The sequence below is a fragment of the Nicotiana tabacum genome, chromosome 15 (genome assembly GCF_000715075.1).
Source record: "Nicotiana tabacum cultivar K326 chromosome 15, ASM71507v2, whole genome shotgun sequence".
Classification (NCBI taxonomy): Eukaryota; Viridiplantae; Streptophyta; class Magnoliopsida; order Solanales; family Solanaceae; genus Nicotiana; species Nicotiana tabacum.
This window is the reverse complement of record NC_134094.1, coordinates 39,646,946-39,664,768: the sequence shown is the minus strand read 5'-3', so window position 1 is coordinate 39,664,768 and position 17,823 is coordinate 39,646,946. Positions and strand designations below refer to the sequence as shown.

The 17,823-nt window shown below is 39.5% G+C and overlaps 1 long non-coding RNA gene across 1 annotated transcript; it reads left to right on the top strand.

Moving 5' to 3' along the window:
• Window positions 1–4,052: 4,052 nt before the first annotated feature.
• On the top strand, window positions 4,053–17,459 carry LOC142169886 (uncharacterized). Its single transcript, XR_012699519.1, has 5 exons — window positions 4,053–4,199; window positions 5,710–5,830; window positions 14,260–14,327; window positions 15,398–15,462; window positions 15,968–17,459. It is a non-coding gene; the product is annotated as an uncharacterized LOC142169886 (long non-coding RNA).
• Window positions 17,460–17,823: the final 364 nt, after the last annotated feature.

Sequence of the window (17,823 nt, the reverse complement as noted above, 5' to 3'; positions counted from 1 at the left end):
TCAAAATGACCGGTTGGGTCTTTACAACATGCTTTGATTTAAACGCGCAGAGGAAGGAATAATGATATTCTAGTTTGCATCGTTAGGTCTACGGTTTTGAGTAATTGGGATTCAAATTGTGGTGATGAAAAGGGAAAGAACCCGGCAGGATTCTCGATTGGAAGGGACAAGAGAAATTTTTGGTTGATTTGAGTGACCTTGCACGGATTCTGCAAGGTTTAGGGATTGATGGGGTTTGTGAGTTAAGAGAAAATAGAGAGGAAAGGGAAAGAGAGGTTGCTGGTCTGGGTGGAAATAATTAGGTTTAGGGGTCTGTCTCCTAGTTAAAATGAGAGATGAGAGATGAGTAGTTGTATAATGTTGATCAACGACTTTGGATTTTTGCGGATTTAAAATGGATAAAAGATTTAGTAGGGAAATAATGATGGTTGTTGGATCCTTTCGATCCAACGGTTGAGATGAAGCACTGAAGGGTTTAAAAATAAAAGGAAAGTCAGGATTAATCGAGGATCAATGACGATTTGGATCAACGATCCAGATGCATTGTATTTCATATGTGAGTATTGGAAATGTGTGATGTGGCACACTATGATTGGCTTAAAGAAAGTGGCGCAGATCGCCAACTAGGACGAGGATGGGTGGCCAGACCGGGTTGGGAGGCATTTGAATTATATCCTGGACAATTGCAATTGTAGCCTACTTATGTTTTTAACCCCTTTATAATTAAATTAATTAGACTTAGTTAATCCCAATAAAATTTAATAAAATATAATTATCTAATATATTATTAGTTAATTACTATAATTAATTGGTTGTCAAAAATAATAATAACACTTCATCTATTAAATTGTAAAAACTAATTTTGGTTAATCAAAGTGATAAAGCTAATTTGAGACTAAATTATAAAATTAGTGGTAATACTTGTTTATAAAATATGAAAGTTGTCTTAATTAATTAAAGTAGTAGGAGTATTATAATGTATAAATATTTACGACTAAATTACCATTGATTTATTATTACTAACTATTATTATATGTATTATATCATCTATATTTTGAGAAAATAAGTATTATTAATTTTAAAAATACTCTGCTACATTTATTGCTGATTAATAAGTGTAAAAAAATTAATTTAAAAGTGGAGGGTCAAATTGGTCGTCAGAGCAACCCCTATTTTACCGGAGACAATGAAAGCGTTTGTGGGAAAAGAAATTGACTTAATAACCTATTTTATCCCGACTTTAGGCATATATTGCCGGGGTGGTGTTTGGAATTGTGAAAGATCATGGGTTATGAGATTACGGTCGAATTCTGGCTTTGAATCGCCTATATACCTCGATCTTGACGAGGATTAGGCCACATATAGTTCTGAATGACAAATAGGAGAGAGTTACGCTTGTAGGAATTGTCCCAGTATCGTGTTATGGCGATATCACAATACATAAAGATTATGGAATCTACTGACATCTGAATTGCAGCTTGATTATATGACTTGAATGATTTGACAATTTTGGAGTTTTATTGATCGAATTGAGTTGGAGGCTAGATCCTTGGCTCCCGTATGAGTCTGTTATCCCTTATAGCGGTGTAACCTGGTTTGCTTCTTAGAGTAAGTTCCACGTTGTAGTGTTTGAACCTGCAAAAGAAAGATACACACGTACCCATTTATTGTAATGCCAATGCGTTAGGATATAATATAAATGTGAAGGAATAACAATGGTTGTCTGCCGGCTTGCCATTATTTTGGATCTTTGGGCGATGGGATATTTGAATTTGAAGTCTCCGAGCTATAGAACATTGTTTGGGATGTCGGGGATGGCTGTTTGAATTCGACTTTGAATATTAGCTGGGTTGTATACCATTCCGAAGTTGATGGAGCATTTGAATCTCCCCGCGATGTGAGTATTCGACTTTGAATTTTGGGAATATTCCACTTCAAATTTGAATCTCCACGCGATGAGAGTATTTTACTTTGAATTTAAATCTCCACGTGATGAAAGTATATGAATTTGAACCTCCCCATGATGGAAGTATTATAACTAATTTGCAGTCGTTGATTGGTGGATCGTGTGACAAAATTGAATGGACCATCCTTCAATTGGAAAAGTTGGTGACTAGGTTTGTAACGATCTACTTGGAATCTCTGATTTGGCGAAGCGATGTTGCAGTCTTTACAAAGTGCTCTGGTTGGTAGAGCGGACAATGCGGTCTGTACAAAGTGCTATGGTTGGCAGAGCGGAAAATGCAGTCTGTACAAAGTGTTGTGATTGGTAGAGGGAACGATGTGATCTGTACAAAGTTCTCCATTTGGCAGAGAGGATGATGCGGCTCAATTTGATGTTACCAATCCCTTCTACTGGTAATGGATTATCATCTCGCATGTAGACAGTCCTACTTATTTTCTTGTAAGTTGTAAATCAATTCTTGTGTGGACACATGTGGAAAATAGCACCAGAATCTAGAACCCAAGAATTCTGCCCATGACTAGAACTCATACCACAGACTTCCCCTACATAGTCACTATTATCAGAATTATTTCCAGTGTCAACAACATTTGCTGAATTATCTACTTTCTACTTTCCTCTTTTCTCTTTTAGCTTGGGACACTTTCTCTTGTAGTGACCTTACTCCCGGCACTCATAACAGTTTTGTTTCCTTGCTCTAGACTTAGATTTGGCGATGGACTTTTTCCTGTTAAAGTTCTTTTGTTGTGGTCTTCCTCTAATCACAAGACCCTCTCCCACAATTCTGCTGTCTGGAAAGCTCTTTTTCAAGTTTTTAGATTTTAGTGCATTACTAACATCTTCCAGTGAAATTTTATCTTTCCCATATAGCAGTGTATTAGCAAAAGTATTATAAGATGGTGGTAAAGAACATAATACAATCAAGGTATGATCCTCACTCTCAATTTTGATATCCACATTCTTCAGCTCCATTATAATTGAATTAAACTCATCAAGGCGAGTTTTAACAAGTGTACCTTCATTCATACGGAGATTGTATAACCTCTTTTTCAAGTAGAGACAGTTTGTTCACGATTTCTTAGAATACAGATCTTTGAGCTTCTTCCATGATGTTGCTGCAGAAGTTTCTTCAGCAATTTCTCGAAGAACGCTATCTGTAACGCTCATGAAAATCGCACTCAAAGCCCTCTCCTTCAGATCTGCCTTCTTTGTCTATGTCATCTCCTCAGGAGAATCCTCATCAATTGCCTTCCATAACCCTTGTAACACCAGGGTTGATTTCATCATAATCTTCCATAAACTAAAACTGAACCCGCGTCAAATTTCTCTACTTCGTACTTTATTGAAGATGATGAAGACATCTTAACCCTAGATTATATGTAGAAACACGAACCTTGCTCCGATATCAATTGTTGCGGAAGATTGTGGGTTAACTAACACACAATAACACACAAAGCAAATAGAGAAGAAAATTCAACACAAAGATTTAACGACGTTCGGCTAAGCCTAATCCTCATGGAAGAAGCAGAGAGAGTTTTCCATTATGAATGAGAAGAAAAGCACAATACAATTTATAGAATTTTCAACTACTACCCCTATATATAATTCTCAAATAGTCCCAAACCTATAAGAGAAAGGTTTTCCAATTTGACAAGGACAATAGGTTTTCCTTTCCCAAATCTATTAGGACAATAGGTTTTCTTAAACCTATAGGAAATAATGGATTTCCTAAAAATATAAGGAAATAATTCAAGTTACAAAATAACAGATTATTTATCTCGAGGGATGACCATACAGTGAATCAGATTCCCTCTATTTATAGGGAAAAACTAACTTGATCAGAAAATAACTAAACCTAAAATTTCTCCAAAGAAATAACTAGATATTCACAATAAAAAAATATTTATTTCGATAAGCACTTGTAATAGTTTGGCCAAATTTGATAACTTGAGTGTCCTAAATGACACTCCTCCTACTATGTAAATATCTTTTGCTATAATTAAATATCGTTTAATTACAAAATAAAAAAAAGAAAAAGAAACAAAGAAGTGAATAAGGAAACAAAACGATAAAAAGAGAGAAGAAAGAAAAGAAGTAAAGGGAAAAAGAGGACGAACTAAACGAGGCAAAACAGGTTTTTGCTCTTCCTCAATTAGAAACATTGAGCCCTAATCTATCATTTTCCTCTCCTCTGTTCTTATCCAATACAAATACAGAACGGTGGTTGCTCTACTTGGTTAGTCGTCCCTTCTTGTAAATTCTATATAGAATTAATTCCTTTCATGGAACTTCTTTCAAGTTCAAATTGTTTCTGCCAATTTTCGTCGTTTTACTTTGTTATAACTGAAATGTGATTATGGGATTTGCTTTTGGTGTAATTTATGATTTTTAAAATTATATTTTAGATTTTGATAGATGCGTTTGATGTTGTTTTAAATTGAGAACAGCATAGGATCGCATTCTCTGCGATCTCTATGTATCCATTTCTTCTTTTGTTTGTTCTCATTTAGGTTTTCCCACGATCCTTAATACCTAGAAAACGATTGAAAAAGTAGTTAATTAGTTATAAAAGAGCTGAACGAAAATAGTCCCAGGGCTTTGGATCTGTTATAAGAGCTATCGCGCTTGATATAGGAGATAAAACGGACAATTTTTTTCTTTCTTTTAAGAGCGTAATAATTAGCTCATGTCATGGGTTTAAACCCTGTTGCAAATAAAGGGTATTTATGCATAGGCGGCTTAACTAGAGTCAGAATCTAACCTTAATAACGTCTTATATATATTTCACAAAAAAAATATTTTTATTGAAACGTATTTTTAAGCTTTTTGAGATGAAAAATTAAGTATTTCTTTATAATCATTTTTTCTAATATTTGTTTTTCCAATGTATACTATATAGTCAATTTCAAGGTCACATACTTTTTGAGGCCCCTTACTTTTGGAGGCCTAAAGCAGCGTCTTTATTAGATTGCAGTTAAAGTCGCCTCTGTATTTAAGTAAGCAAGGATAGAGGAATGATTCCATTATCAATCAAATTTTAAATCATACGACAGCTGAGTCTCAGATAGAATTAGAACGAAAAGTAACATAGAAAGTCTCTGTTAGGCTGCCTGAAATTAACTTTTATGTAATATCATAGTTTTAGTATAGTGTCATCTTCTCAAATGACCTTTTGATATTATTTATGTGGGGGTATTTTCAAAATTTTAAAATAGCCATGTATCTTTTAATTTTACAAGTGTTCTATCTATTTTCAAGTGGTTTCTTGCATGAAACCTTAAAGCCAAGTGTTGAAGGGATTTGACAAGCGGCTATGTAAATCTACCACGTGTCTTCATGCATGAAAGACTAGGTACACTTGTTAATATTAAAGCCAAGTGGACTAGTATATTTGAACAAGTGTTAAAATACTCTCCACACCTGTCATACATGTAGCCTCCCTAATTGCCTATAAATAGGTTGTGGATTAGCCACACATACCAACTCAATTCTCAACCAAGAATTATCTTGCTAATAATTACTTTCTTCCTACAATTATTACCTTTATTATTAATTCTTCTCTCCAATTTTCTGAACCTGCTTGATTTATTATTTAATTTTACTGATTCATGTATCCTCTAAATAAATAGAGGTAGGCTTGTTTAATCCTGAGAAAATATTTCATATTGCTGAAATAGTTTCTTAGGACAGTGCACATCACGACTCAAGCCAATTCGTGTATCTGCTCACAAATAATATTATTGCAGTATTGCTGTTATTTTTCGTTGTCTCCGCTGCTACTGCTCCAGCTGTCCTGCCAGATATCCACGGTGTTACAAATACATTATTGCATCCACAACTTTGGCAGACACTAATTTCAAAACACAGGTATGTGAATAGACATGGTTACATATCCAATGCTAATATTAATACCTTCAAGAAAAATGAACCTTAATGCAAGAGAAGAGTTAGGATAAATGACAATCACGATAAGTCAAAATAAAAATTGACTAAAGCGGATAATATAATTGTTGCGGTCATTTCCCAAATAACTAATATGGGCAATGTGAGAAATTGGGTGATAGACTCTGGTGCTACTAGGCACATTTGTGCAGACAAAAATTATACCCAAGTTGAGGAAGGAGAAGAAACTATTTATCTTAGTAACTCAAGAACATCTCGCGTTCTTGGGAAATGAAAAATTCTTTTCAAACTCACATCTGGTAAAACTCTAGCATTGAGTGATGTGTTGTATGTACCTAATATCCAAACCAATTTAGTTTCTATGGGATTATTAGGAATGGCTGGAGTGAAGGTTTTCTTTGAAAATGATGAGGTCGTAGTGACCAAAAATAATATTTTTGTGGGCAATGAATATTGTAACCATAGTTTATTTGTGCTTAATATTTTTGATACTAGATATAAAAATGCATCTTCTTCTGCTTATATGGTTAAGTCGGCATGCTAAACTAGGACATGTTAACTAGGACATGTTAATATCGCATATATAAAGAAAATGCAGTCGCTAGGATTTAGCATGAGTACAACCAACTCAGGAAGTAACAGAATTAAATAAGGAACCGAGAAGAAGTGACGAGCTATAAAAATATAGATCATTTACAGTCTCACTGGACGGACCAAGTCACAATCCCTCACGGTGTACGCTCACACGCCCGTCACCTAGCATGTGCGTCACCTCCAAATATTCACATCATACCAATTCTCGAGGTTTCATACCCTCAAAACCAGATTTAAGACTGTTACTTACCTCAACCGCGTAGAAATCCTACTCTGAAATGCCTTTGCCTCTCGAATCGGCTTCTGAATGCCCCGAATCTAGCCACAAACAGTACGAGATAATCAATATTGGCTAAAAGGATCAATTTCACAAGAAAACTACTAAAATTTAGTCCAAAATCCGTAATCGACTTACCCCCCCCCCCCACCCCCACCCTTCCCTCGTGCCCACGTCTCAAAACCCAATAAAAGTTACAAAACCCAAAAGCTCATTCACTCACAAGTCTAACCATACCAAATGTATCAAAATCCGACCACAATTGCCCTTCCGAAATCCCAAAATTCACTCTCCAATTCCCAAGCCCTAATCTCCTAAATCTCACCTCAAACACTCACCAACTAGGTGTAAAATCAGTGGGAAAACACCATTATTGAAGATAAATAGGCACAAGGAACTTGCCTGAGTGATTACTCCGAAATCTCTCTCAAAATCCCCAAAATCCGAGCTCAAAAAATGATGAAACCTACCAAACAACGTCCGATTGACCTAAAATTTTACACACAAGCCAAAAATGACACCACGAATCTATTCCAACTTCCGGAAATCCAATCCGACCCCAATATCAAAATTTTCACTGCCGACCAAAATTGTCAAATTTCTAACTTTCGTCAATTCAAGCCTAATTCTACTATGGACCTCCAAATCACATTCCAGACGCGCTCCTAAGTCCAAAATCACCTAACGGAGCTAACAGAACCATAAAATTTGAATCCGAGGTTGTTTTCCCATAAGTCGACATTCATTCGACTTTTCCAACTTAAGCTTCCAATTAAGAGACTTAGTGTCTCAATTCACTCCAAAACCACTTTGGACCCGAACCAACCAATCCGGTAAGACATAATACAGCTGTAAACCACAAAAGAAGCAGAAATGGGAGAAACAGGGCTATAACTCTCGAAACGACCGGCCGGGTCGTTCCATCCCTCCCCTCTTAAACAAACGTTCATCCTCGAACGGGTTTAGAAACATACCTGGAGTCTCAAATAAATGTGGATATCTGCTTCGTATCTCCCGCTCGGTCTCCCGAGTGGCCTCCTCTACAGGCTGACCTCTCCACTGCACTTTTACTGAAGCTATATCCTTTGACCTCAACTTCCGAACCTGCTGCTCCAAAATGGCCATCGGCTCCACATCATAAGTCATATCACCATCCAACTGAACCGTGCTGAAATCCAAAATATGGGACGGATAGCCGATATACTTCCGGAGCATAGAAACATGAAATACTGGATGCACACACAACAAGAAAGGTGGTGAGGCAAGCTTGTAAGCCACCTCTCCGATCCTTTGAAGTACCTCAAAAGGCCCAATGAACCGAGGGCTCAACTTGCCCCTCTTCCCAAACCTCATAACACCCTTCATGGGTGATACCTTCAGCAGATTCTTCTCCCTGACCATGAAAGACACATCACGGACCTTCCTATCAGCATAGCTCTTCTGCCTAGACTGCATCGTGCGAAGCCGCTCCTGAACTTCCAATACAAGAGAGAAAAGATAATAAGAAAGGAAAAACAAGGACTGCGGACGCTGGCAGCTACCTCGTAAGTCTCCGATAATCAGCTCGCGTACGAACTCATCGACTGCCAGAACTGTACACACCTGGATCTGCACATGAAGAGCAGGGTGTAGCATGAGTACAACCAACTCTGCAAGTAACATAATTAAATAAGGAACTGAGAAGCGGTGACGAGCTATAAAAATACAGATCATTTCAAAAAATTTCAGTAAAGAGTGAACATGCTTTCAAATCCGGTGGTATAAGTCAAATCGGTTTGAGCTCAAGTAAAACAGATATAAATCTTCCAGAATTTTCACAACAACAATAGATAACAACTAAGTGCAACAATAAATAAAAGCAAGTACAACCTCTCAAGGCAGCAGTCACTCAACTCATCTCAACAGCTCATACTCTCGGCTCTTAGCCCTCAATACATACTCTCAATATGTACCTGCGCTCACTGGGGATGTACAGACTCCGGAGGAGCATTCTCAATAGGTACCTACGCTCACTGGGGGTGAACATACTCCGGAGGGGCTCCTTCAGCCCAAACGCTATATTACTGCGGCACGCAGCCCGATCCAATATTGTTGCGGTGTGCAACCCGATCTAATATTGTTGCGGCGTGCAACCCAATCCATATATATAGTCGAAAGGCTTGTTGTGGCATGCAACCCGATCCATATACCTCAGAGCTCGCAACTCGGCACTCAGGCCCTATCTCAGTCACTAACCTCTCCAGCCCCTCGGGCTCACAGAATATCATAATAATCAGTCCAAACGGAGAATACAATAAGTATCAACAAAAAATGAGAGGGAACAGAGATATAACACATAAGTAAGATTGTGACTAAGTACAAGAAAATAATTAGCAGTCAATTCAACAAGTATACGACCGATGTGGGTCCCAACAGTGATATCATATGGCCTAAGCATGGTTTCTAGCATGAAAGGCAGTCAATTGCTCAAAGACAAGGAAAAACAAGCAATAACAATGGCTATTCGACTTTACAGTCTCACGGGACGGACCAAGTCACAACCCTCACGGTGGACGCTCACAAGCCTGCCACCTAGCATGTGCGTCACCTCCAAATATTCACATCATACCAATTCTCGGGGTTTTATACCCTTAAAACCAGATCTAGCCACAAATAGTACGACATAATCAATATTAGCTAAAAGGATCAATTCCACAAGAAAACTACTAAAATATAGTCCAAAATACGAAATCGGCTCAACCCCCCCTCCCCCCGGGCCCACATTTCGAAACCCGACGAAAGTCATAAAACCCGAAAGAACATTTGCTCACGAGTTTAACCATACCAAATTTATCAAAATCCGACCTCAATTGCCCCTCCAAAATCCCAAAATGCACTCTCCAATTCCCAAGCCCCAATCTCCCAAATCTCACCTCAAACACTCACCAACTAGGTGTAAAATCAGTAGGACAAACACCATTATTGAATATAAATAGGCATAAGGAACTTACCTCAGTGATTACTCCGAAATCTCTCTCAAAATCCCCAAAATCCGAGCTCAAAAATAATGAGAATGGTGAAACATTTAAAGTCTTCTATTTATAGGTTTTGCCCAGACTTTTAGCACTTACGGCTCCATTTTCGCATCTGCGGGCAAAGCCCCGCTTCTGCGGAAAAATCACCAGACACTGCCTGCTCTCCTGCGATCAAGTGACTGCATCTGCGCTCTTCGTGGGTGCGGCAACTACATCGCACTTGCGGGCCAAACTCGCACCTGCGCCCCTAAATCCGCTTCTGCGACCATCGCAGGTGCGGGAATGCCATCGCACCTGCGTCCTCTGCCTAGATCCTTCTTTGCCGCATTTGCAGCTCCTCCTTCGCTTTTGCGGGCTCGCACCTGCGGTTCCCAATCCGCAGGTGCGGTTACACCAGTAGCAGTAGCTTCAGCTGCAATTCCTCAACTCCCATCAAGCTGTTAACCACCCGAAATCACCCCGAGGCCTCCGAGACCTTAACCAATTATACAAATAAGTCCTATAACCCGATACGAACTAGCCGAACCTTCGAATCCCTTAAAACAACATCAAAACACCAAATTACACCCAAATTCAAGCCTAAAGAACTTCTAAACTTCCGAATTCCACAACGATGCCGAAACCTACCAAACCATGTCTGATTGACCTCAAATTTTACATACAAGTCAAAAATGACACCACGAACCTATTCCAACTTTCGAAAATCCAATCCAACCCCGATATCAAAATTTCCACTGCCGGCCAAAATTGCCAAAATTTTAACTTTCGCCAATTCAAGCCTAATTCTATTACGGACTTACAAATCACATTTCGGATGCGCTCCTAAGTCCAAAATCACATAACGGAGCTAACGGAACCATAAAAATTCAAATCCGACGTCGTTTTCCCACAAGTCGACATCCGGTCGACTTTTCCAACTTAAACTTCCAATTAAGAGACTAAGTCTCTCAGTTCAAAAACTACTTCGGACCCCGAACCAACCAACCCGGTAAGACATAATACAGCTGTAAAGCACAAAACAAGCAGAAATGGGGAAACAGGGCTATAACTTACGAAACGACCGGTCGGGTCATTACAAAAGGAAAAATAGAACATTGAAAGAGATGAAGAACTCTATGTTAGTTAGTTCTAATGCTCCTGATAATTTGTGGGGTGAAGCTATATTATCTACATGTCACTTCCAAAATTGAATACCACATAGAAGAATTGGCAAAACTCCGCATGAATTGTGGAAGGGTTATAAACCTAACTTAAAATATTTAAAAGTGTGAGGGTTTCTTGCTAAAGTTTTTTTGCCTGAACCTAAAAAGAGAAACATAGATTCTAAAACTGCTGATTACATACTTATTGGATATGCTGAATATAGTGTTGCATACAGATTCTTATTTTAAAAAGCGATGTGATTGCAATACTATAATTGAGATAAAGAATGCTGAATTCTTTGAATATATTTATCTATTGTCTGATAAAATTTCACACATACATGTTGAAACAAATAATGAAATTACCTCTAACGAGAAATTGAGAAGGAGCAAAAGGCCTAGAAAATAATATTTTTCTTATGGGAATGATTTTCAAACTTTTCTTGTTGATAATGAACCATAAAATTAATTTGAAGCTCTATCTTCTTCAGAAGCTAATTATTGGAAAGAGGCAATAAAAGTTGAAATCGATTCTATTTTGAAAAATAAAATATGGATTTTAATAGATTTACGTCCTAGTGCAAATCCTATTTGTTGCAAATGGGTTTTCAAAAAAAAATTTAATCCTGATGGATCTTTAGATAAATATAAAGCTCGGTTAGTAGCAAAAGGACTTTCAAAAAAAAATATAGATTATTTTGATACATTTGTACCAGTGACTAAAATTTCTTCTATTCGAGTTTTAATTGTCGTAGCTTAAATTCATAAGCTATTTATCCACCAAATGAATGTCAAAACTACCTTTCTAAATGGTGACTTAGAAGAAGAAATTTATATGGTTCAACCTGAAGGTTGTAACATTCATGGACAAGAAAATAATGTTTGTAAATTAATTAAATCTCTTTATGGCCTTAAACAAGCTCCTAAGCAGTGGTATGAGAAATTTGAACTAGTCTTACTGAGAGACAGTTTTTCTGAACAAGACTTACTGAACAAGTCAAACTGGATCTCTGATTCAGATGAGACAAAATCTACTAGTGGTTATCTATTCACCCTTGGTGGTGGTGCAATATCAAAGAAATTAGCTAAACAGACAATCATTGCTAGATTGACTATGGAATCAGAGTTTGTAGCTCTAGAGTTAGTTGGTTCTGAGGTTGCGTGGCTAAGAAACATTTTAGCTAACATCCAAGCTAATATTTCCTTTATTGCTAATATCCCTTTAATAAAGGACATATTTCCTCCTATGTCTATGCATTGTGATTGTCAAGCGACAATAGCTATTGCAAAGAATAAATCTTATAATTATAAAAGTAGACTCATGAAATTGAGACAAGATGTCATAAAGCAGCTGCTGAGAGATGGAATAATTTCCATTGATTATGTGAAGTCAGATGTAAATTTGGCCGATCCTCTGACTAAACCCGTGGGAAGAAAATTATTTTTTCAAACCTCAATAGAGATAGGGTTAAGTCCGACATAGGACATGTTGTCAATAGAGATGGTAACCCAACCTATGTGATTGGAGATCCTATGAAGTAGGTTCATATGGGTAATAACAAGTCGAAATTGGCACTGAAGCACTAAGAAAAAGTGCTTGACTGCTACTAATTGAGAGGCTGAGTTATAACTCTTAAATATTTCATATTCCTTATGGATGGTGTATTTAAAATAAGTATACACTTGATGAATTCACCTATATGAGAGCGGAGTAGCCGCTCCTATGAGATTTTGCCCTAGTCTCTAGAGATCTCATGAATAACCAGGGACGCACGTGGACTACTGGTGCAAAATCGCATTGAACAGCAAAATTGTGAGGGTCAAAATGTGATTGATAAAATCTCTGACTTACAATAAGAATTATTGGTTCATAGAATGTAACGATTCGATCGGTCATTTTGAGTGTATTAGCCCCGATCCCCTATTTACTATTTTTTCGTATCTGTTTCTGCTTATGTGACTTACCGGGAGGTCTTGCTTTTGATTTCGGAGTGATTTGGGAGACTTAGTCACTAAAATAGAAGCTTAGGTCTTAGAATTTTGACAGTAGTCAATATTGTGTGAAGACGACTCCGAAATGGAGTTCCGTCTGTTCCGTTAGTTCCGTTGGGTGATTTTGGACTTAGGAGTGTGTCCGGACTGTGAATTTGAGGTCTGTAGCTAATTTAGTCTTGAAATAGCGAATGTCGAATTTTTGGGAAGTTTGACCCATGGTTGACCTTTGATATCAGGGTCGAATTCCGATTCCGGAAGTTAGAGTAGGTCGATAATGTTGAATATGCGTTGTGTGCAAAATTTGAGGTCAATCGGACGTGGTTTGGTAGGTTTAGGCGTTGTATGTGGAATTTTGAAAGTTTAGAATTTTATTAGGCTTGAATCTGGGTGTAATTCGTATTTTTGTTGTTGTTTGACATGTTTTTAGTGCTCTACTAGGTTCTTATGGTGTTTTAGAACTTGCTGGTATATTTGGTTGAGGTCCCGGAGGTCTCGGTGTGTTTCGGATGCTTAACGGGTCGAAATTTGGACTTGTGCAATTGTTGAGTTTCTAGTGTTCTGGTGTTTCGCACCTGCGAGTGGGGAACCGTAGGTGCGGACACGCATGTGCATTAGGCCAAGCGCAGAAGCGGGGGGTGAGAAGATGGTTAGGGGTCGCAAGTGCGAGTGGATTTCCGCATCTGCGGGATGGTTAGGGGTCGCAAGTGCGAGTGGATTTCCGCATCTGCAAACCCGCAGATGCGGAGAGTGAGCTGGAGGGGTGAGCGCGGAAGCGGACCATTGTCCGCAGGCATGCACACGTAGGTGCGGCCCCTTCATTGCAGATGCGGACCCAGTCCTTTAAGTCATTTTCGCATCTGCGAGGGTAATTCCGCAAGTGCGGCATCGCATGTGCGACAGTGTGTCCGTAGATGCGGATGAACTGGGCAAAAAATGGGATTTCGAGGGTTTGATTTCCATTTCGATTTTGGGACTTTGAGAGCTCGGTGTGAGGCGATATTTCGAGGTTTCTTCAAGAAGATTGTTGGGGTAAGTGATTCTAACTCGGATTGGACTATATTTCATGAACCTATTGTTATTTTTATCATCTAATTAGGGATTTGAATTGTAAATATGGGGGAAATGGTGAAAACTTCATAGGCTAAAATTTTAAGTTTTGGAAGGTGATTCAAGGTTGGATTCGCGTAATTCTTGTATGGTTGGACTCGTGAGTGGATGGGTGTTCATATTTTGTGACTTTTGTCGGATTTTGAGATGTGGGCCCGAGGCCCGGTTTGAGCCTATTTCGGATTTTGGCTTATAGTTTCGTCTTTTTCTTGTGGAATTGATGCTTTTAGCCTATATTAATTATATCGTCTTGCTTGTGGCTAGATTTGGGGCATTTGGAGATTGATTTGAGGGGAAAAGGCATTGCAGATTAGGATTTTGCACGGGTTGAGGTAAGTAACAATTTTAAATTTGGTCTTAAGGGTATGAAACCCAAGATTTTTGATATGATATGACTATTTTTGAGGTGACGCACATGCTAGGTGACAGGCGTGTGGGCGTGCATCGTGGGGGATTGTGATTTGGTCTGTCCCGTGAGACTTTAAAGTCGAATAGCCTATTGTAAATTACCTGTTCTCTCCGTATTATAGAAATTTGACTGTAAATCATGTTAGAAATCATGCTTAGGCTATGTGATGGTACTGTTGGGACCCGCGGAGGTCGCATATTTGTTGAAGCATTTGCTAATTATTGTCTTGTACTTAGTCATGGTTTTACTTGCGTATCATATCTCAGTGTCTTCTTGATTCTTGTTGATACAATATGTTATTTTTGTTTGGGCTGATCTTTATAATTTCTGAGTGCCCAAGAGACTAGAGAGGTTGGCGACTGAGTTAGGGCATGAGTGCCGAGAGGTTGTGAGCTATATGTGTGTATATGGATCGGGTTACACGTCGCAACAAGCCTTAGGGATGTATATATGGATCGGGTTGCACGCCGCAACAAGCCTCAGGGATATATATATATATATATATAGAGAGATCGGGTTACACGCCGCAACGAGCCTTATGGCTATTTATATGGGATCGGGCTGCACGCCGCAACGATATAGCACTTGGGCTGAAGGAGCCCCTCTGGAGTCTGCACACCTCCAGTGAGCGCAGGTACCTATTGAGTGTGAGTATTGAGGGCTGAGAGCCGAGTGATTGCGCTGTTGTGACGAGTTGAGTGTCTGTTGCCCTGAGAGGCTGTACTTATTTTTTTTTCATTTGTTAATGCACTTAGCTGCTATCTGTCATTATTGTGAATTTTTGAAAGATTCTATATCCGGATTACCTGCACTGAAACTGTATAAACTAATTTGACTTGAACTGCCGGATTTGAAAGCATGTCTATTCTTTGCTCAAATTATTGAAAATGAACTGTATTTGTATAGCTCGTCACTACCTTCTCAGTTCCTTATTTATTTCTGTTACTTGCTGAGTTGGTTGTACTCATGCTACACCATGCACTTCATGTGCAGATCTAGGTGTGTTTGATCACGGAGGTCGTTGAGTTTGTGCGCGATCTAGTACCGGAGACTACGAGGTAGCTGCAGGCGTCCGCAGACCTTGTCTCTCTTTCTATGTTTTCTTTATTTTATGTATTGATAATTAGACATAGTTTGTATTAGACTGGATATCTAGATGCTCATGACTCAGTGACACACAAATGTCGGGCTATTTTTCCGCACTTATGCTTTAGGTTTTACCCCTTTTTGTATGAAAGACTCCGGTTATTTTAAGTATATAAATTTATTTCTCTTAAATGTTGGAAGTCTTTTGGAGATATTGGCTTGCCTAGTATCATGATAGGCATCATCACGATGGGTTAGATTTTGGATCGTGACAAGTTGGTATCAGAGCTTAGGTTACATAGGTCTCACGAGTCATGAGCAGGGTTAGTAGAGTCTTGCGGATCGGTACGGAGACATCTGTACTTATCTTCGAGAGGCTGCAGAACCCTTAGGAAGAAAACTTCACATTCTTGAATTCTTTTCGTGTGAATCTGTTGATTCTGGTGATTAAACATCTATTGTTTCATTCTCTCACAGATAGCGAGGACTCATACTACGGGGTAGGAAAGACATCCACCAGTACCTCCAGCCAGGGCCGCGAGAGTTCGAGGTCGCGGTAGGGGCAGAGGAGCAGCCCGCATAGCTGGGGCAGTACCTGCAGACCCACCAGTTGCCCTAGTTCAAGGGCAGGCACCAGTTCTAGATGAGCCTGTGGGACCATTTAAGGCACCACTTGTGCCTATTGTGATTCCAGGCCTTCAGGAGGCCTTAGCTCAGATTCTGACCGCGTGTACCAGTCTTGCCCAGGCGATCTTTGTTCCGGCCGCATCATCCACTTCTCAGGCCAGGGGAGGCGCTCAGACTCCCGCCGCCCGCACACCAGAGCAGGTGGTACAGGGATTCCAGACACCGGGGGCACCACCAGCCCAGCCAGTTGCAGCTGCTCAGGATTATGTGGTTCCTGCTATGCCTGAGGGTGGGAAGTGTAGATTTGAGAGGTTTGGGATGCTCCAGCCTCCATCTTTCAGTGGTGCAAAGGGAGAAGATGCACATGATTTCTTGGACAAGTGTCAGAGGATACTCCGTACGACAGGTATTCTGGAGACCAGTGGGGTCTCGTTAACTTTTTTTCAGTTCTCTGGGCTGCCTTCAGTTGGTGGGAGGCTTACGAGAGACGTAGGCCAGTCGGCGCAGCACCCCTTACATGGCAGCAGTTCTCCGTTCTTTTCCTGGAGAAGTTCGTGCCTCAGTCCTGCAGAGAGGAGCTGCGTAGGCAGTTGGAGCAGCTTCGTCAGGGTGTTATGTCCATGACACAGTATGAGATGAGAATTTTTGTGTTGGACCATCGTGCTATCTGGTTGGTTCCCACAGACAGAGAGAGGATCAGGAGGTTCATAGATGGCCTCACTTTTCAGCTGCGATTGCTTATGACTAGAGAGAGTGTGTCTAGTGCTACTTTTGATAAGGTTGTCGACATTGCTCATCAGATTGAGATGGTTCGCAGCCAGGAGGCCTCGTGGACAGGGTGGATTTAGCTGTGTTCCTTCTGGGGGCAGTTCCACGACGGTAGGGGTCGTCCTTTCAGACATGCTCAAACGGCTCGCCCAGTTCACCGTGGTGCATCATCTGACCATGGTCACACAGTTATTAGCAGGGTCATTCATCTCTTAGTGCCCTCCCAGCTCAGAGTTCGTCCCGTGCTCCATCGGGTCAGGGCTCGTCTATGCCAGGTCCTTCTACCAGTTATCCCGGTGCTCAGGTCTCTCTTCAGTTCCCAGTACCAGCACCGGGGAGTTGCTATGAGTGTGGAGAGTTTGGCCACATCATTTCTTTCTTTGTACAATCATTACCTATTATTATTAATTCTTCTTTTCAATTTTCTGAACATGCTGGATTTATTATTTAATTTTGTTGGTTCCTATATCCTCTAAATAAATAGAGGTAGGCTTGTTTAATCATGCAAAAATATGTCATATTGCTGAAATAGTTTCTTAGGACAGTGCCCAGCACGACTCAAGCCAATTCGTATATCTGCTCACAAATAATATTATTGCAGTATTGTTGTTATTTTCCGGTGTCATTTCCCTACAATTTATATTGTTGTTATTATTAAGCATGCAGATATCACTCCTAAAAGATTCTGATATTTTTAAAATTTGCTTTCTAGCAAAATTTCTGGTCATGTCATGATATGCTTAGTTGCTATACTAGTTGCTGACAAAAGTTGAATATATTAAAGATGGAAATTAAAGTGGTTCATTTTTACAGAGGAACTTATCTTAGAGTATGTATTCCCAAATAATCTTTGCGGAAATGAGAGGTGAATTCACACACAATATTATCTCCAACTTAGCTATATAGTGTTCTTTTATTAGATTTGGTCTGGCTCTGGA